Source organism: Hippopotamus amphibius, chromosome 7 (assembly GCF_030028045.1).
Source record: "Hippopotamus amphibius kiboko isolate mHipAmp2 chromosome 7, mHipAmp2.hap2, whole genome shotgun sequence".
NCBI classification, from domain to species: Eukaryota; Metazoa; Chordata; class Mammalia; order Artiodactyla; family Hippopotamidae; genus Hippopotamus; species Hippopotamus amphibius.
This window is the reverse complement of record NC_080192.1, coordinates 26,100,480-26,119,734: the sequence shown is the minus strand read 5'-3', so window position 1 is coordinate 26,119,734 and position 19,255 is coordinate 26,100,480. Positions and strand designations below refer to the sequence as shown.

Sequence of the window (19,255 nt, the reverse complement as noted above, 5' to 3'; positions counted from 1 at the left end):
CCCATTAAGCTGATTCACTTTGGTGTACCTCAAAAGCTGGTACAAGAGTGTAAAGCAAATATATTCCAATAAAGAGCTTAAAAAAAAAAATTAAGAATCCCAACCGCTTTCCTGAAATTTCACTAAAACACTCATGTAATAGTCCACCAAGGATTTCACATTATGCAGTGCATTAAAACTCCCCATTTTTTATTTATTTAAAGTGTAATAAACTCACTAGTGGACATGGCAGTGTGCAGCAGGCAATGATTAAAAAAAGAAGAGGGAAGTACAATATTATAGATGAGTGAAAGAAATTTCCAGATAACTGAAATTCATACCATTTATGGACCAACATATTAAGTCTTGCTGATTACGGATTTCTAAATCACTAGCTTCCCAAGACTGCTTTCCTGTTAACCGGGATTGTCCATATGACCAAGTCTGAATTGTGACACAGCATCTTGACCTCAGGGAGAAACTTGGTCTAGATCCACGCAGGACCCGGGGTCTAGCTAACCCTCCAGTCTTAGGTCCCTCATTTGAGAAAACAAAGTAGCTGAAATCTGCAACCTCAAAGCCTTTGCAGCTCTTCTTCTCGACAATTCTATCACTACTAGGTCTGTAAAGCTGGCAGCCCTCAGTACATACCAATGAACACACACTGAATATTTACACTTCTGTATAATGAACCTTACTCACCAAAATGAAACTGAAGCAAAAAGCAGTTAAAAGTAACATGCAGAAAGTAAAAAAGAATGAACAGGTATTAACACACAACATAAGTCAATCTCAATAATGTCATCCTTAAAGAAAGAAACTACATACCACAAAGGACATGCTCTATGATTCAGGGACAGGGAGAAGGATGTGCCAGAAGGTGGCACAAGGGAGTGCAGGGCGCTCACCATGCCAACGCAGGGGACAGCTTCATGGCGCAACGAAGGTAAAAATCACCCAACCGTACATTTAAGACGTACGCATGTTACTACAAGTTATTCCTCAAAATAGGAAGGGAAAAAAAAGTAAATCAAATACAAAACATCATAGAAAATAAAAATTCAGGAGCTGTCAAAACTGTTTTATCTTTACAGAACTTACAACATTGCAAGTACTCAAGAAATGCATGTTGATTAACAAACAGAATTGTTCAATTCTAGCAGGAAAAGAACTTTAATGTCAATGATGTGTCAATTCATACCGGATATTGTTAGCTCCTTAATATTTTTAAAGTTTCTGAAATTTTCATGATATTCTCTAATAAATACTTTTTAGTACCAGAATACAGAAGAGCAAATGTACAAAATACAGAAAAAGAGTAGAAATCTGTATGGTATACTAGCAAGGCACTAATGCCTATGGTGTGACTAAATACATCAGATTTAGACACAAAAATATTTAATCTTACATCCTGCAAAATGCAGCAAAATCCTAAATACCATGTTGATGCAGATTGAAAATGACCTTGTCCGTTACATAATATTTATTTAGAAAGCCAATGTTTCTCAAAGAGGCTGAATTTGACTAAAAGCACACAAAGTACAACTAGGGCTTACTCACCTACTTAGACCAAATTGTTTTTACAACAGTTAAAGGAATTGATTACTTTAGGTTCCAAGCCAGGCCCCCTAAGATACAGAACTTACACTTAAAAAATGTTTTTCTGGGCATGTTTGTGAGCCAGGCAGTATGCTAAAAGCACTGGAGTCAGAAAGATGCATATGATAAACTCTAGCCTAGTAGTTCACTGTTTGGGCTGGGATACATACAGAACTACACAACTGAAGAAAAATGTAATAAGAACTATAGGAAACAAAGAAGTGGAAATAAGTAACCAGAAGACTTCAGTGAGATATCCTCTAAGAAGACGATATTTGACGTGGACTTAGAAGAGAAGGCTCAAAAATCAGCCAGGAGAGCCTAACAAGGAACACAGTGTGTCCACAGAGGCAAACAGTAGAATATTTAGGAAACTAAAAGTTTCTTCAGGTGTCTAGAATTTAGAATATCTAAATGGGTCATTCTAAGTCAGGGTACGATTGAGGGCTGGGGCAAGAAAAAAAAAAAACAAACAAACCAGTGCTGGGCAAGTATTTTTTTTTTCCCTCTAACATTCACCTAATTTTTTTTTAATATCAATTTATTTATTTATTGGCTGTGTTGGGTCTCTGTTGCTGCACCGAGGCTTTCTCTAGTTGCAGCGAGTGGAGGGCTACTCTTCGTTGTGGTGTGCAGGCTTCTCAGTGCGGTGACTTCTCTTGTTGCGGAACACACAGGCTCTCGGCACGTGGGCTTCAGTAGTTGTGACATATGGGCTCAATAGTTGTGGCTCACAGGCTCTAGAGTGCAGGCTCAGTAGTTGTGGTGTCCCCTGCACTGGCAGGCAGATTCTTACCCCTGTGCCACCAGGGAAGTCCAGGGCAAGTATTTCTAAAGGGAGAAGCCTGAAACACTGAAGAATACAGACAGCCTGTGCCAGGCTCTATGTAAACCACGCTGGACTTGATACTTTTATCATGCAGGCAAGGGAAGCCAGGGTTTTTTAAGTAGGTGGGAAATTTTTTTAATCATAAAAATATTGAGAAATAGAGAAGTTGAAATATCAAAAAGAGGAGCGGGAAAATCACCCGTAACTCCCTTAAACACTGCTTAGGTTCTTAGGTTTAAACGCACAGAAGTATGACTATACTGTACATAGGGATTTCAGACTTGGTTCATATACTGTGTACAGTCACATAAGGATTCATTAATGAATTTGTTAAGACTTCATCAATATATGCCTGTACCCTCACACTGCACTGCATAGCAACACTACGTGGGCCTCTGCCTGGTATGCAGGGATCAGGTAACCAGATCTACTATTAAAAAAAAAATCATTTGAAGTTAAGGACAGCTGAATTCTCACCTGAAATAACAGTATCCATCACATGATGGAAAATCAGGTGGTCTGTCTCAGAAATACATGATTGATGACTTATTCCATCTATACTCATCTCTTTGCAAGGGACCTGAAATGCTAAACCAATTATCACAGCGCCTGGTGCTTCTTATCAGAAGGGTTTGACAGACTACAAAGGACAAAATTTTTACCTAGGATGAACGAAAAGGCAAGAATTAAAAACGACGTCCCTGAAGGGTTCAATTTCTTTTGTCTTTTATTTACGGATTGAAAAAAGAAATCCTTCAACGTATCCATGTTGCAAATCATATTCTCCTCACTGGAACCCACAATTAACAGAAAACATTTTCAGATTCTTCTGACCGCAGGAAGGCACCACAGTACATCTAATCTACACTGTACATCTATTATGACTCAAATTCTGTAGGAAAAATATAAAAAATCCAAATTAGATTAGTAAAAGGGAAAAAAAAAAAGACTGTGAAGGATAGGAAGTAGTTTGGGGAAGTTTCAATGACAGATGCTTTTTTTCTCTTTACTGGAAACTGTAACCAAATCATGGGCCTGTACCTGGCTTAGAGCCCTACCTTCCCAATGAGACTGTAAAAACTCTCCGACAGGACACCTGCTCTGAGCTTATTACAGAACTGCCTTGTGCAGAATTACCATTGGAAAACATTAACTTTATGCCCAAATGGAAGAATGCCTTTCTTAAGAGGCTTTACTCATGCCGACTTCCCTAAGATATATGAATGTGGGGTTTTCTTTTGCCTTATATTGGGAAAGCTGATGAACTTAATAAGACTCCAAGGGCTTCTAACTACATACTAATATTCCAGTGTGGTACACTTTATTAATTCGACTAGGTCCATCTACCTTATTCAGCATTCCAAAATGTAAGAGGACCATCTGTTCAAGGTTAACCAACTGAGAACATTATGAAACCTCATTCAGCCCAAGACGTTACCCTAAATCTGATGAACTGAAACGTCTCTGATTTCTATACTTGATGACGCCTGTGATGTCATTCATTACTTTAGATGTTCATTTGACTGACGTTTTATTAATAAGGCCACTGTAAATGTATCTGTAAGGACCATGATCCCTGTGTCAGAGAAAACTTTGCTCAACTGCTTTTCATCCTAGATTAACATGTAGTCAACAATTACTGAACGTGTACTTCATATTACAGAACTGACTCAAAGTGTTCAATCGGATCTAATCAGAGGCAAGGGTCCTTTTATTAAGTGGCACACCCTTCCAAGAAACCAAATTTTATATATAAACAGTGGGAAAGTGACAAACATAATTAGGCAAGAATTAAATGACAAACAGAGTTGGGCATTATCATTTATTTACCACTAATATAGCATCTTTCATCAAAAATCTCAATAAATCTTGCCAAATGTTCTTGCCTGAACGTAGGGTATGATTATCTGAAAGTTCCAAGTCAGTTCTGAATTTCACACTGAACTGACAGGCATTCAGCTTTCTGCGGACTCACTGCTAAGTCTTTCCTCCCCCCCCGCCTTGCACATCACTAAGTTCTCTTTCTTTCTTAATGTTCTAACACCTAACCCTTCCTTTCTCTCCAACATCTGATACCTGCTCAGTTCTGATCTTCTATACTGCACATCTGGACTCCTGTAACCATCTCAACTCATCTCACTGTCTCCAGGCTGCCCCCATCAATGGTCACTGTAGTTTGTCTATAAGATGAGGTCCAAATTCCCTTAGTTGAAAAGTCAAGGTCCTCCACATCCTGACCCATCCCTATCTCTCTCCAGATTTTTTACACACACCCTCTTATCTAGACCAAATGACCTGATCCACTGATCTCTGACCAGATCAAGAACAACATGTCCCGATCACGTCTGCTAACTCACCTCACCTCTGCTCACGTGTACACCCCTCCAACATGCAGTCCAACTACCCCTTCCACCCCCACCACCTCTACCTGGTGCCTGCCACGTGCCCATCAGCATGACAGATGTTGGACATATTTTGTCTCTAATCCCCATCCCAATACTACAAGTTATGTTTAGTCAATCGTGATGAGTATCAAACAAATCAGAGACTTTGACCAGTTCACAAACTAGTGAGCGATGAACCTAAGCTCAAGCTCAGGTCTGATTCCACAGCCTATGTTCTTTCTAAAACCTCAGGCTTCCTGGCATACCATCCCCAACTCTCTACTGACCAAAACCTTGGGATTCCCTCAGAGTCTCACTCAATTTAACCTCTTCTACGCAAAGGCATTTCTTATCACCTCCAACCTAGTCATCAGCGTTTCCTCGGAACCCCTGCTGCTCTTACTGAGCCCCTCCGGTTGCACTAAGTTCACTAATGCCTCATATTATTAGCTGCCTTATTCTTTTCCCCCCTTGTTTGTAGTCTCACATTGCCTCTTGAACACAGTAGGCACTCAGCTGTCTTATAAATGAGTTCTTCCCTACCTTGACAGCATTTCCTGTGGGTAAAATTCCATATCAGATAGGATGACTTCAGTGATGTTCAATAATAAGGGCACTTATGATGTCACAGACTAAGCAGATCAGTGAACATGGCTAATTTGGTAGGTTAAAAATGTTATCAAAGACCCAAGCTCTTTTCAATTCTTCATTATACTATCCTCAGGCTATCTGCAAGCTCTCTCAGGGAGGCAAATGAGCTACTGCAGTTTTAAGAATCCCATGTAGACAATTTCTGGCTATAGATGAGAATATACTGCTCTTCTTTCATATTTTGTTAGGAAGGAAAATATTTTCCAGAAACTCCTCAGTAGATTTCCCCTTAGGTCTCTTTGGCTGAGTCATATGTCCATGCACCAGCTGCAAGCAAGGCGGTAGAAGCAGTATCTAACGTTTTCAGCCTCTACTGTGCTGGTTCTGTCAGCTAGGTAGAAAGGGAAGGAAAATGGGATTTGGATAGGTAACCAACGCCTTTAGAGAAATATTAATACAATGATAATCTCTGTATAATGAAACCCCTCCACGGTCCAAATAGATGAATTATCTTAAGAAGGGTTGGCAAATCAGGTTATAAGAAATAATCCTGTTACAATAGGGTGTTGTCTGCACTAGAAGTAGGAGAGAAGAGACCTGGAATCTCCCAGTTCTTTAGCCAATAAATTAGATTTCTCTTCCTTGGGTCCTTAAATATCAAAATCTCTTCCACGATCATAACCATCACACGAAAGGAAAGGCAAGCAGAAAAAAAAACCTCATCCTTTTCAGCTTCCATACAGTTCTCCAGACACATTAAAACAGGTAAAAAAAAAAAAAAAAAAAAAAAGTTGGGAGATTTAAAGAATAGAAATGGAGAAAGTATAAGTCTTTGCCTCCTTCTCCCATTTTTCTTTGCTTCTTCTAACAGGACAGTCTGCCTTGTGTCACCACGGTCACCACTACCACCACCATTATCTGTTTCCAATTCTGGAATCCGCTTAGACATCCATTAATGGAGAACCACTTAAAAAACTAGTACAATGGAAAACAATGCAGCCACTAAAATAGAGGTGGATCTGAATGGGCTACTACGGGAAGCCGTCCAAACTAAATTGTTATGGGAGAAAGATACAGAGCTCTATCTATGGTACACACTCATGTGTGCCTGAAAAGAGGGGCAGTGGTGGGGCTTATATGATTGTGATACAAGTGTACTCTATTTGTGGAGAAATTTCTAGAAGGATATCTTAGGAATTGTGGATGGTAATTACCTCTGGGGAATAGGACTGGGAATCTAGAAACAGAGCTGCTTTTTGTTTTATATTCTCTTTTTTAGTATGGTTTGGTTTTTTTTCACCTTGGTATTTTCATTTTTTTTAAGTCCACAGTGCCTGCAACTTCAAAGCAGAGACTAATATACAAATACCTATAAAATTTCATTAGCACACTTAAGATACTTTTTTGTTTCCTCTTAGGACATATGATTTTAATAATAACAACAAAATAACTATTTTGTATTATTATTCAGGCCTCAGTATTCAGGATAGTAAGCAATTTTGTAATTCTAACTTGATTTAGTTTATGCAATTACTTTTACTCACTACTGAAGAAGGCTTTTAAATCCAATTTCCCAAGGAAGTAAAAAGTTTTAAAAGGTGGTTCTTTTAAAAAAGTTGTAGAACTAAGCTAGAATTACCAAGTCATAATTAGAAGTTTTCAAATGAAAATCCCATAAAAAAATAATGTATACTAATGTTACATCACTTTTATATAACTTCACGAAACACCATCTTTTCAAGGGACAAATCCTACTGAAACATTTCTGTTGAGAACTCAGTTTCCTAATGCTCACAGCTTTGAATCTATTCCGTGTAGGCAATGATTCTTTCCATACAGGGTCTTCACCGAGAATGCAGACGACAGACACAGACGACACCAGTGTGTGACAGGCATATACAGTCGTCCCTTGCTTGGCATTGTGAGGCGTGGTTCCAGGAAACCCCCTCACAATGCTCAGGGTCCAGATGTTAAACGGTTTTGCATTCATGGATTCAGAGGGCCAACGGCTACATATTCACCCATCTGCAGTGGCTGAACAGTACCTCACAGGGTCCATCGAATGACAGTTTGCATGTGGCTCCTGTGACTCTGGAGGGGCTAGGCTGTTTTATTTGTGATTCTCAGGTTCTAAAGGTTGCTTCTGCCTTTCAAAAATAGTTTCTGTAACAACTACAAAAAGCATGAAAGCTATCTCCTTAAGGTTGGTGTTGCTCAGGAGCCAAAATAGGGCAGGACTGCTTTCATTAAATTTTTTTTTTGATGGCTCTACAACTTATTTTTAAAAGAAGCGATGGAATTGGATTCCAAGATATATTTGAAATGTTTACATTTACTGAATTCTTAAAACATTAAAAACTGTTTGTCATTTGAACATACACAAGCTCTACAGACCCAGAAATTCCATTCCTAAGAACAAGTGCCCACATTAGGAGAGCGTATGAAAAATATTCATAGCAGCAATGTTCACAACAGAAAACAACAGTAACCACCACCCGAAATAACCCAAGGTCGACAGGCAGTAGGATGGATACACATACACTGTGTGCATCTGTACAGTGGAATGAAATGAACCATAGCTTTAAGAGTTAAAGTGGACAACTTTTAAAAGCAGCAAGTCAAAGAAGAACACATGCAGTATGAATTCCTCTTTGTAAAGGTCAAACACAGGCAAACTCTTCTTGAGGTATAAACACACAGGTAGTAAACGGCAGAGAAAAAGCAAGTGCACAGTTAGCACAAACCCTGGGACAGCATCCCCTCTCAGGTGAGGAGGCTTGTGATAGAGGGATATGAATCAGGGAGAAGGTCAGAGGGTCAAGTCTGATTTCCTGCCCTAGGTTTCAGGTACAGGAGTGTTTCATGTGATTATTTTTTTTTAATGGAATATCTTCTATGTGTAATATCTTACAATTTACAAATATTTAAAAATAAAAATTCTGGAATAAATTACACAGTAAAATAACAATGTGTGTATGTGTGTGCGTGTATGTTTAAGTTACATGATAAATAACACCCTCTTTTAATCCTATTGTTCTATCTTTGGGTCAATACTTAACTCTTTGGGTAATAATGTTAAAATCTAAATTTGAGGCCCTTACTTAAATTGTGACCTGGATTTAAAGGCCCTCAGGCCACCCCCTGCAATGAGTCCTGACTTAGTCTCCCTGGGTCATTAACCTCAGTGGCTCACACCCTGGAATGAGAAGGATGTAGTCAGGAGAGAGCCCCAAATTACTCTCAGGCTACAAGGTAACCACCAGGACTCTTCAGTGGCTGGAGGAGGGGAAGCCAGGGGAGGAAGAGCCTGGGGGGAGGGGCTGGCCAGCTTTGCAAGGGCTTTTCCAGAAGAGCCTGTCAACCAGCAGCTGGCAAGAAGAGACTCATTCCTACCCCCTTTTATACAGCCTCGCACAGATGGTAGCTATAGTTGTTTCACAAGCTGTGCTCTACGAGTTTGGGTGGCAATGTCCCCCTTTCACTCCAGGTGAAACCATGCATGTCAATCTCTGTCACCCACTGTGTACAATGCTAGGAGGTGATTAAGATGCTCTGCTCTTAGAACGACTAGCCCTCCAATTATTTTCTCAACTAACCCATTTTTTTTAATAACAGAAATTTAATCTCCAAGATTCAAAGGATCAAACAACAAGCAGCAAACTCCTGCAACTCTCCATATCCCTCATCCTCACCACCCACCCCCACCCCAAACTGTTTTTGTTTCCGAAGGTTGGGAACCATTAACAAGCCCACCTTTGTGACATTCCAGGCAAACATTTGATATGGAACTAATTGGGGGGGGGGGGGGGAAATGACCTGAATTAATAAATGTGTTCAAAATATTTTAACATCCAGGAAATGAAAGAAGGACTGCATTGATTTTATAGCAATATCCCAAAGTCTTCCATGACACAGACGCACACATAGCGCCACAAATTGAATACGGATTTCCCATGAGATCAAGCAGCTCTCATGGGCAGAGTTCAGATGAAATGGAACCTTCCCAACCCCATAGGGAGCCCTGTGTCCACCATCATGTGGACTGAGGATGGCCGGAGGAGCCCTGATGCTCCAGATCACAACACTTCCCCTCTGCTGCTTCCTCTCCCAACCACCGCCACCACATCGCACACTGTCACGCAGTCAGTTTTATGGAGTCTGAAGTTTCAAGGAGGGATGTCCACTTGTCAACAGACCGGATGTTAACATACAACGTTAAGATTCCAACTCAGTCTGGTCAGACCCAGGATCGCTTTCAAAATGACCGGGAAGTAGGAGGACAACTGGCTCTTTTCCAGCCAGTAGCTGGCACGCTTCTACTCAGATATTTGTTCACCTCTTAAATCACACACGTTGAACTTACATTTTTATAGGACCAAATGACAAGGAGTTTGGTGGTTCATTAGAAGTTTTGGCAGTTTATCTAGAAACCCACTGGGAAATTGCGGGAGGACTTGGGCAAGCATAAAGACAACCATTAAAAGCCCCAAAACAACTTGTATCTCTTTCAAGCATCTCATAGGATAGGAATTACCACGCAGCTCTACGATACATATTTACAAAGCCTGGTTGACACGGCAGATTGAGGAAGAGACTTACCAAACGCCACACCACAAATCAGCGAGCAGCCCGGGACCGGCAACCAGCTCACCCTCCTGGCTGAGAGGCATTTGAGCCTGTAAGGCAGGCAGGCTGGATTCTCGAACAGCTCCTACCATATGACTCACCCTGTACTTTGGAGACACTGCTCACATATCTTTGGGTATTCCCGTGTTTGTCTCAGAGAAACTCCACGCCCTGCACTGTAACCAATACTACTGCCAGCAATAATACACTGTATTCAACCCACTGCTGACGAATGGGCTCTTTGTGCTGCCAGAAGAAAAGATACACATTCTATATATCTGGAGAGAGGCAGGCTAGAACAAAGTGCTGTTATCACCCAACTCTGGGGGGTGCGAGGGCACCTTAGGGGATGTTCAGCCTAGCATTCCTGGTTTACCGACTAGCAAACAGACTCAATTCAACAAACTCCGGTTGGGCAGAGCCAACACAACGCAGTGAACTGAGCACAGGAAATGCCAACATGGATGAAGGCAGGGTGAGCCGTAAATGGTCTGAGTGTGTTGGGAAGGGCAGTGAGTGGAGCTGGGAGACTCCTCTGTTGCTTCATTCATGAGACAGATGCTCGCCGGTGCCTTCGAGTGTCAGGCGCAGCGAGGCGTGCTGGAGTTGCAAAGAGGCACCCCCCCCCCACTCCCAGGCTAGGGGCAAGGGAAACGATGACAGTCACTGACGAGTACCATGGGAGGTGTACATGGTGCTGTAAGGCAGCACTTGGGAGGGGCAGCCAAGGGGGAGAGAGGAGGAGGGCAGGACAGGAGACCAGGCTGGTATAAGGCAGGAAGAAAGAGACCTGTCAGTCAGAAGGTGCTCCAGGTAGTGCGTTCTGAATCACTCAGCCAGACAGCACGTGAAGATTAGAGGGGTCCTGTGCACGGCAAAGAAGGCAGGAGAAGAACTGGGTCAGCAGACAGGAATCAGACTTCGAGGGTTCCAGTTAAACCACGCTAAGGTGTTCAGATTTCATTTGATAGGACAGGTGGCAGCCGCTAAAGGGATCAGGATCATGAAAAAGCAGGAGAGAAAATGCATCTCAGTGGAGCAGACTGAAGCCTGCTGTAGTCATCTAAGGCAAGAGCTGGTGACAGCTAGATGCAGGGTGGTACTGGGGAAGGAGAGAACAGCGTCTGAGGTATACCAAGGCGGCAGCATCAAAAGGACATGATACCAGTCGGATGTGGGGATGAAAGGGGGAGTCAAGGAAATCCCAGCTGTTCCATTCCTTCTGGTGGCCAACAGATCATGCACGAGACAGGCAACTGAGAGGCAGGAGGAGGAAGAGATTTGGGGTAGCCGAGGATTCAGCACCAGACAATGAATTCCAGGTTCCCGTGGGACATTTAAGCACGGGTGTCCAAAAGGGCACTCAGAGAGGCAGGGACTGAAGAAAGAGAACTGGAGCCCATCAGTGACAGTGCCTTGGGGCAGCTCACCTAGAGGATGTGCCTGGACGTTAGGGTCAGGCAGACCTGGTCAAATCTCCACTCCGCCACTTAGTAGCTGTATGACCTCCAGCAAGTAAATTAACCTTTTTGAGACTGTAGTTCTCATTTGAGGAAATCCCCCCTGGAATGCAATGAGATGGGTAAAGAATCTGATGTCAGGCCAGACACAAATATTAAATATTTTTCTCTTGCCCTTTTGTGATCATATATTGCTTTTTATTAAAATAATTTGAGTACTAACCTCTGCAACAGATTACAAATTGTCTTGCTGTCAGTCACTCGTCTTTGAATCCCTTTTGACCGTCCTGGTATGAAGAAGTTCTTAAATATTTGAACTGCCATAAGTCATATGAAAAACCCCGGCCAGAATGAGTCTAGGAGACCAGGGGTTTCCTGCCCTTGACATTAAATAACTAATGCAAAGATCTCAAAATGGTTGTGTGGTTTATGTGGTACTGATTTAATTCTGTGTTGGGGGTGTGATGGGGAAGAAAAGGGCAAGAGGGGTTTGCAAAAGAAAGAAATATTTTGTCAGTCTAATAAAGCCTCATCAAAGTAACAGGACTTAACTCTTTGTGTAAAACTATACCATAATATTTAAGAGGAAGCATGTCTACTGAAGTTACTATTTACACAACCTCTATCCACTGCCTCAGTTCAAGTAAAGGTCTTAAATTAAACGTTAAATAATGAATTCTAGCAAATGGAGCCTGCCTTAAACCAAATGTTAAATCAATAGTATATTCTGTATATAAGCAATACTTTCTTTGTTAGGCTCATTTTGCTTTTTGTAGTTATAACTCTTACAATGGACATTTAAAAACTACGATAAGGTTTAAAAATCAGATTGACCACTAAGGCATACAGACTTCAACTCCACATAGCCAAGCTTGCTCATTTTTCTCCTGGTTTTGCCTTCAAATTTGGGGTCTAATTTGTCTTACCTATTTTTATGGTTGCCTTCCTAGTCTGAAAACATCTTGGTCACTGGATATTTTATTTCATCTCCAACTTACTTGCTAAAACACATTCACGATCACCTCATCCTTGCTTCTGGATCCTTCCCTGGTAGCTTCACATATTCCCATTCTTTCATCCACAGCCTAGTTTAGCATATCTACTTAATGTTCTGTGTCTAGTCATAAATATCTCCAAAAAATTCACACAGCTTTCCAATATAAATTTGTTTTACAATTGCCTCAAAGCTCTCTAGTTGCCTGGCTCATTTAAGTATTAAAGATAGAGAATGATCCAATTCAGAGCTATGGTCTTCGGAACTTGTTTAATTGCCGGCTGCCTTCGACTCGGCCAAAGGTGGTACAGCTCAAGCATGGCCCATTTCAGAGGGTACCTGGGTCCCTATGTGCTAAGGAAGAACATGTATCCCTCTCCCCAACATGCCCAGCCCTAACCCGAGGTTCTTGCTGCTCTCGGACTGTCTGGACTCTGGATGACTCCCTTTAAACTCACACAGTACACCTGGCCATCCCTCTCCAGCCAATATCGAAGATTTAGACTCCTCACTGACACACAGACCCCCTCCAAGATACCTCCCAATTTTTCCCTGCCTTTAACTTCCCAGACCTGAATAGACTCAACTAACTTTCTGTGTGTCTGTAAGATCCTCTCCTATCTTGCTGCCACTAGGAGGCAAAATGAAGGCAGAGAGGCAAAGGCAGATAGAGCCAGCCTGGATGGCAACTGCCACTAAACCAGCAGTCCCTGCACCGCCTGGCTCCTGACCCGCATTAAGGAGATGCATGCACATGTGACTGAGACATAATTCTTTCCATTTAAACATTACTTTGTTGTTGTTGTTTTTAACTAATTATTTATTCATTGGCGGCGTTTGGTTTTCGTTGCTGTGCGCGGGCTTTCTCTAGTTGCAGCAAGTGGGGGCTTCTCTTTGTTGTGGTGTGAGAGGTTCTCATCATGGTGGCTTCTCTTGTTGCAGAGCACGGGCTCTAGGCACACAGGCTTCAGTAGCTGTGGTTCGTGGGCTCTAGAGCACAGGCTCAGCAGTTGTGGTGCCTGGGCTTAGTTGCTCCGCAGCATGTGGGATCTTCCCAAACCAGAGATCAAACCCTGTCCCCTGCATTGGCAGGCAGATTCTTAACCACTGCACCACCAGGGAAGTCCCTAAATATTACTTTGAAACACATGTTACACACACCTAACTACTACACCATGGCTCACATTAGAGGTGTTTAAAATGTAGAGCATCTCATCACCACAGTGCTTCACCCAAAACTGCCCTACAGCATCTACTAAAGGAGCAGGTCAGGTCCAGGAAACAGTTTACCATAATCTAGAGCATGATTTTCTCATTATCACATTCTGCTCCAGGGCTGCCCGACTTTCTTCCGAACACCATTCAGGTTCTGTGACTTCATGTGACCCAAAGCCCTCTCCTGGCAAATTCAGGGTTAGCTACCTTCTTTGCTAAGCTGTTCTCTTCTCCCTCTGAAAATCTGAGGTACCTTTTTAATTCTTCTCTTTCTCATGAAATATCTCATTTAAGTCCCTCAACCAGAGGCCCTGGCCACTCAGGTTTTGAGTAAACAAGGAGAGTTAGCTGCTTCCCTGCTGCATCAGAACCAACTGGGGCAGGAAAGCCTTTTGAAAATAAAAGACTTTCCCGGTAAACTGGTAAAACCCTTTGGAAGAACATTTTGTTCCCATCTATCCTTATTTAAAAGACACATGCCCTTTGACCCAACAATTTTACTTTTAGAAATTTATCCATATACGGTTACAGGAAAAAAAGATGTTCAAAAAAGCTCAGTATAGTATTACAAGGCAAAACAAACATGGAAAAAAAACACTCTAGAAGGAACTTAAATTGTATTATCAATAGGAGACTGGTTAAATAAATTATATATATATATATGTTTTGTGAGAACATTGAGAGACATTTCTATAAAGATACAGAAGAAACTTTACAGCACTTATCTCAGGATAAGGATGAGAAGTTGTAAAGAGACTGCATTTTCTACCATGGGCCCTTTAGTACTATGGGATTTTTTCCCTATGAACTTGCACTTTTTAAGTGTAGCTAGTTAATAGGAAAATAAAGTGTACCTTCACAATTTGGGCTTACGTGGATGATCTACAAGACACTTCATTTAACAATGTCATTCAATCTTTGTTAAACAGGAAATAGAAAGACGAACAAACTCTATAGAGCAGATACACATTAAAATGTGTTTGCTCTAGCAGGTAATGATCTCATCATCACACTTCAGGAACGCTTGTCTTAGAATCTCAGAAGATCAGGCTTCTTTTCTCTAAAGTACCTGATGTGTGTGTTATAGACTTTTCCATAATCTAAGTGGCTCAATTTAACCATCTCCCTTGTGCTAAACACGTGTGCTGACACTTAAACTTAGCTTTACTCTGGAAACTGGGATGAAATCGGGAGAAGCCCACAACTTTTGTCAAAAGCTTGAAAAGAAAAAGAAAAAAAAGAAAAAAACAAAAAACAAACTCAACTTTAAAAAAAAAAAAAAAAAAGCTCGGGGGCTTCATCTCAGCTGGGGAGCGAAGAGCTGCCGGCGGCCGCGGACCTCACAGCCGGCTCGGGGTTTTTAGAACTTCAGCTATAAAAATGCGCAGGATTTTCCTTGATCATATCGGTGGTACCCGTCTGTTTTCCTGTGCAAACTGTGATACAATCCTGACCAACCGCTCAGAACTCATCTCCACTCGATTCACTGGTGCCACTGGCAGAGCATTTCTTTTTAACAAGGTAGTTAACCTGCAGTACAGTGAAGTTCAAGACCGAGTCATGCTCACTGGCCGCCACATGGTTCGAGATGTGAGCTGCAAAAACTGCAATAGCAAACTGGGATGATCTATGAGTTTGCCACTGAAGACAGCCAGCGTTATAAGGAAGGCCGTGTGATCCTAGAACGCGCTCTAGTTCGAGAAAGTGAGGGCTTTGAGGAGCATGTACCATCTGATAACTCTTGAAGAAAAAAGAGATAAATCCATCTTTTCCCAGGTCTTCTTCACGGAAAACAAAAATCTACTTACATACACTGTCACCTTAGCATCAGAGTTGGATACATGAACTGTGGAACAAGAGGCTGTGAGAATCTATGACGGAACCTTTCTTTTTCTTTCTTTCTTTTTTTTTCATTTTCTATTTTCCATCCAACAGCAGTGTGTAGAGAGAATATTATGCTGATGCCGTTCATTTTTTTTCCCCTATGTTTACATCTTGAGGCAGAACAGTCTATCTGCAGCTACATGGTGGGCTATGTGAGGAAAAAAATCTGGGCTATTAGAGTGAAAAAGTGTTTTATGTAAATTTTGAAAGGAAAATGTGTCAAGAGCATGGTTTTTAAATTTATTTGGGCTTCATTTTAAACCTTTTTTTTTTTTTAAACCCAGTTATTTCACTTGATTTGCTAGCTTCAGAGAAGAGATCCGAATTTGTGACCAGCGTTAAAGGTTCAGTGTTCGTATGGCTTGTGCTGGCCATTGTGCCATATCCTTGTTGGAGATGAACCGCAGCATCAGAGCCCATTCTTCCTTGTCAGTCTCGACCCAAAGATGTCACCATTCCTAGTTATTTGTCACCACATAATTGGTGTTGATTGGAAACGTTTCCTGATATGGGGCGGAACTGCTCGGTTGTCTTTTCCATGTCACTTAAGCATAGTAATATAAATAAAGTAATAGTTGGAAAAAAAAAAAAAAAAAAAAAGCTCAAGCTCCATATAGGATTTACTGAATCTTTGGGTCTGGGAGTCCAATTCCTGTATTTTTCAACCAGTTCTCCAAGTAACTCCTGTATTGCTGGCCTTTCCTCATGCACACCAGAAGGAACCATGCTTAGCAAACACTGCGTCTTATCCAAATGAAGCTACACACTATAGAGCAGAAAATTCTACGAAGGTGTTCACTATTGCACCCCTGCAAGATTTTAAATAATTTGTTTTGAACACTGATATGGAGTCTGGAACCAGCACGGGCTGTGAACAGAACCCACCAGGCCCTCCCATCAAAGCTTCTGGCTCATCTGAGGTGGGGTACAGGGCGACATGTGCAAGAGCCATCTTCGAGGCTGGAAGGGGAGCTCACATGGTGTAGACCAGTGTTTCTCAAACTGTGGCTGCGACCACCTGATCACACAGCCTCCCTTCTTCCCCCTCAAACACAACCCTATCCTCCTGTCCAAAGAAAGTCTGACAACTACTGAGCTCGTCTGGTATTTCCTGAACATCCGACTGTAAAATCACCTGGGGCTCCTGCTATCCTCGCCCCACCCCAGATCTAGTGAATCAGAATCTCTAATAGAGGTTCTAGGTGTTAAACCAGTGACCCAGGTTGTTCTTATAAACAGGGAAGTCTGGGAAACACCAACTCAGATCAAACTCATTTTAAGATAAGGAAGTCAAGGCTCAAGTTGTTAAGTAAGTTTCCCAAGGACTTAACAGTTGGTTAGTGACAGCTGGGACACCCGAAACCTGGTGAGCTAATTCTTGCCTCTTATACCGATATTACTTTACTATGTTTATCATGAGTATCTGTGAAATTTCTGATTCACCATGATGAGGCCCCAAGTAAGTGACTAATGAAGTCTCAAGGCAGAGGGCATGTCATTACATGCCACTGGTTTAAAGAATAACTATCGCTGTAAGGCTGTCCAACATCTAGCTACCTGCCACTAGGAGTTCTTTCACTTTCAGTATCAGGATGAGGATGGCACATCGGATAGGAAAGAAAATACAGCCCCACACATCTACAATCAGGTGAGGAAGAGTCAAAGTCCTCCGATCTCACTATTTCTTGGTTAAATATTAGAACCTTTAGCAAAACAAGTCTCCTAATCACACACTTTCATTTATAGCAACAGCCTGCACCTTGCTGTTGGGAGAGAGAAGAGGATGACTCCTACAGAGAGCTCTGGTTCAGGTTGCCCTGAAACCAGTATCTCTAAGCCCATCAATGAGAAACACTGATGGGAAATGAAACCCCCAGCTTGGAAAGCACACAGCAATCTTTGATTCAGGGAGGGTTCAATCAAGTTATAATTGCCTCTAATTGGCCCTCCCACACGGTCTCACAATTTACAGCTGTAATCAGTTCCACAAAGAATGTGCTAAATTTCTTTTCTACCTTTGAAATCAGAATCATCTCCAGTTTGGTTCTTACAACATTACTGTTTTGATTTAAAAAAAAAAAAATACCAAGATACAGAAAAGGATGAGTGAATAAAAAGCAAAGATGCAGACAGAACTTTTGGAAATAAGCACTGACCCCTCTGACCTAATGATAACCCACTGGGATTCAAATTTATAATGAAGACTAATGCCAATCCAGGAAATCTTTCCGTTCCAGGGCACATGATCCAAAAACCACATTCATCTGGTCATTTTCCATACTCCGATTTTTATCTTTCTTGGCATGCTCCATTCTCCTCTAATAAAGTCACAACCCTTTGTTGCCATGGAACCCAATCAGACATGGAGCCTGTTACTATGACTTCCCCGCAGGTCTAAAAAAAGACCCAGTGACCAAAAGAACAGCTCTTTCTAGAAAGGAAGGAAGGAAGGAAGGAAGGGAGGGAGGGAGGGAGGGAGGGAGGGAGGGAGAGAGAGAGAGAAAGAAAGAAAGAAAGAAAGAAAGGAAGGAAGGAAGGAAGGAAGGAAGGAAGGAAGGAAGGAAGGAAGGAAGGAAGAAAGAAAAATTCTAAGGCAAAGGGCTCCAAAAAGGACCCAACCCTTTTATATCCATTGAAGTTTAAACTTTCGTGCAGGCTAACTCCTGAGCCAAAGCTAGCCAATGTTTCACAAAATATTTGTCAGCTGGGACATTCCCAAGAAGATGGTTTTATAAATAAGTACCTGGCAAAGAGGATAAGAATGTTCTTAGGATTTCTTCCCTTTTTTTCACCTTCCAGGCTGCCTGAAATTTGAGTAGCTGTTTAGCAAACATGTGTCAATCAGCAGCTATCAAATTGCAATATTCATTTCCACCAATATTTAATTTTTGCCAAGGGCTCATGATTTCTCTGTAAAGAAAAGATAAGCTAAACAGTACAATTGACCCTGTGTTCTGTCATATCTGGAGCTGGACTAAACCTGTAGAAAAAAATACCTGAGACTAATAGCAGAGCTACTTTAGGAAAGAGAATTAACATTTGTTGAGTGCCTACCATGAGCTGTGTACTTTTAGGTCATCCCAAGAATCCAGCAACAGAGGCATTTCCCTATCTCTGTTTTGCAGCTAAGGGACCAAGGCTCAGAGAGCTTAAAGAGCTTGCTCCAAGCTGCCATGCTAAAATGGTGTCTGGCGCCCAAAGCCAAAGCTATTCATTTGTTCAGCCAACATTTATTTCTGGCCTCACAGGTGCTTTGCATTTTGTTAGGTTTCTTGTTCTTTACGGTAGAATCTGCAGCCTGTAAAGCTTGTCTGTAATGAGTGCATGGAATCTATCTGTACTGGCACAAGGGGCCAGTTCTGGATGTCCCCACTAATAATAACCACCGCATCTGCACAGCAGCAGCTAACACTTGGGAGAATCATGAGGAAATGCCCTGGCCACTTATCTAGGCTGACATGGGGTCAGACACCTACTACATTCCTCAAAAGACTGGCCACTGACAAGGCCTTCCAACCCTGGACTCTGTAGCACGGAAAGGACCAGGAAGCTCTAGGTACCTGTTCTTGCACAATTTCAGCAACAAGGTAAAAACCAAGCCATGAAAACTCAACGACAATCATTTGATTCAACCCTGGTTTTAGATACACATCTTTGAGAAACGACTAGTAAGAAGGAATGTGGTAAAGCATGG

At 41.8% G+C, this 19,255-nt stretch overlaps 1 protein-coding gene and 1 pseudogene across 3 annotated transcripts in view; one reads left to right on the top strand and one right to left on the bottom strand.

The window, feature by feature from the left end:
* The window catches only part of TMCC3 (transmembrane and coiled-coil domain family 3), a 69,109-nt gene that overhangs the window by 26,319 nt on the left and 23,535 nt on the right, over positions 1 to 19,255 (bottom strand). Inside the window, exon 1 of one of the 3 annotated variants that reach the window (XM_057742155.1) lies at positions 9,982 to 10,114. The exons of the other annotated variants lie outside the window; for them this stretch is intronic. The gene's annotated coding sequence lies outside the window, so the exon portion shown is untranslated. Of the gene's footprint in view, positions 1 to 9,981; positions 10,115 to 19,255 lie in introns of those variants that run through there. 3 annotated transcript variants of the gene reach the window in all.
* Positions 15,036 to 15,625, top strand: LOC130857000 (protein yippee-like 5; annotated as a pseudogene).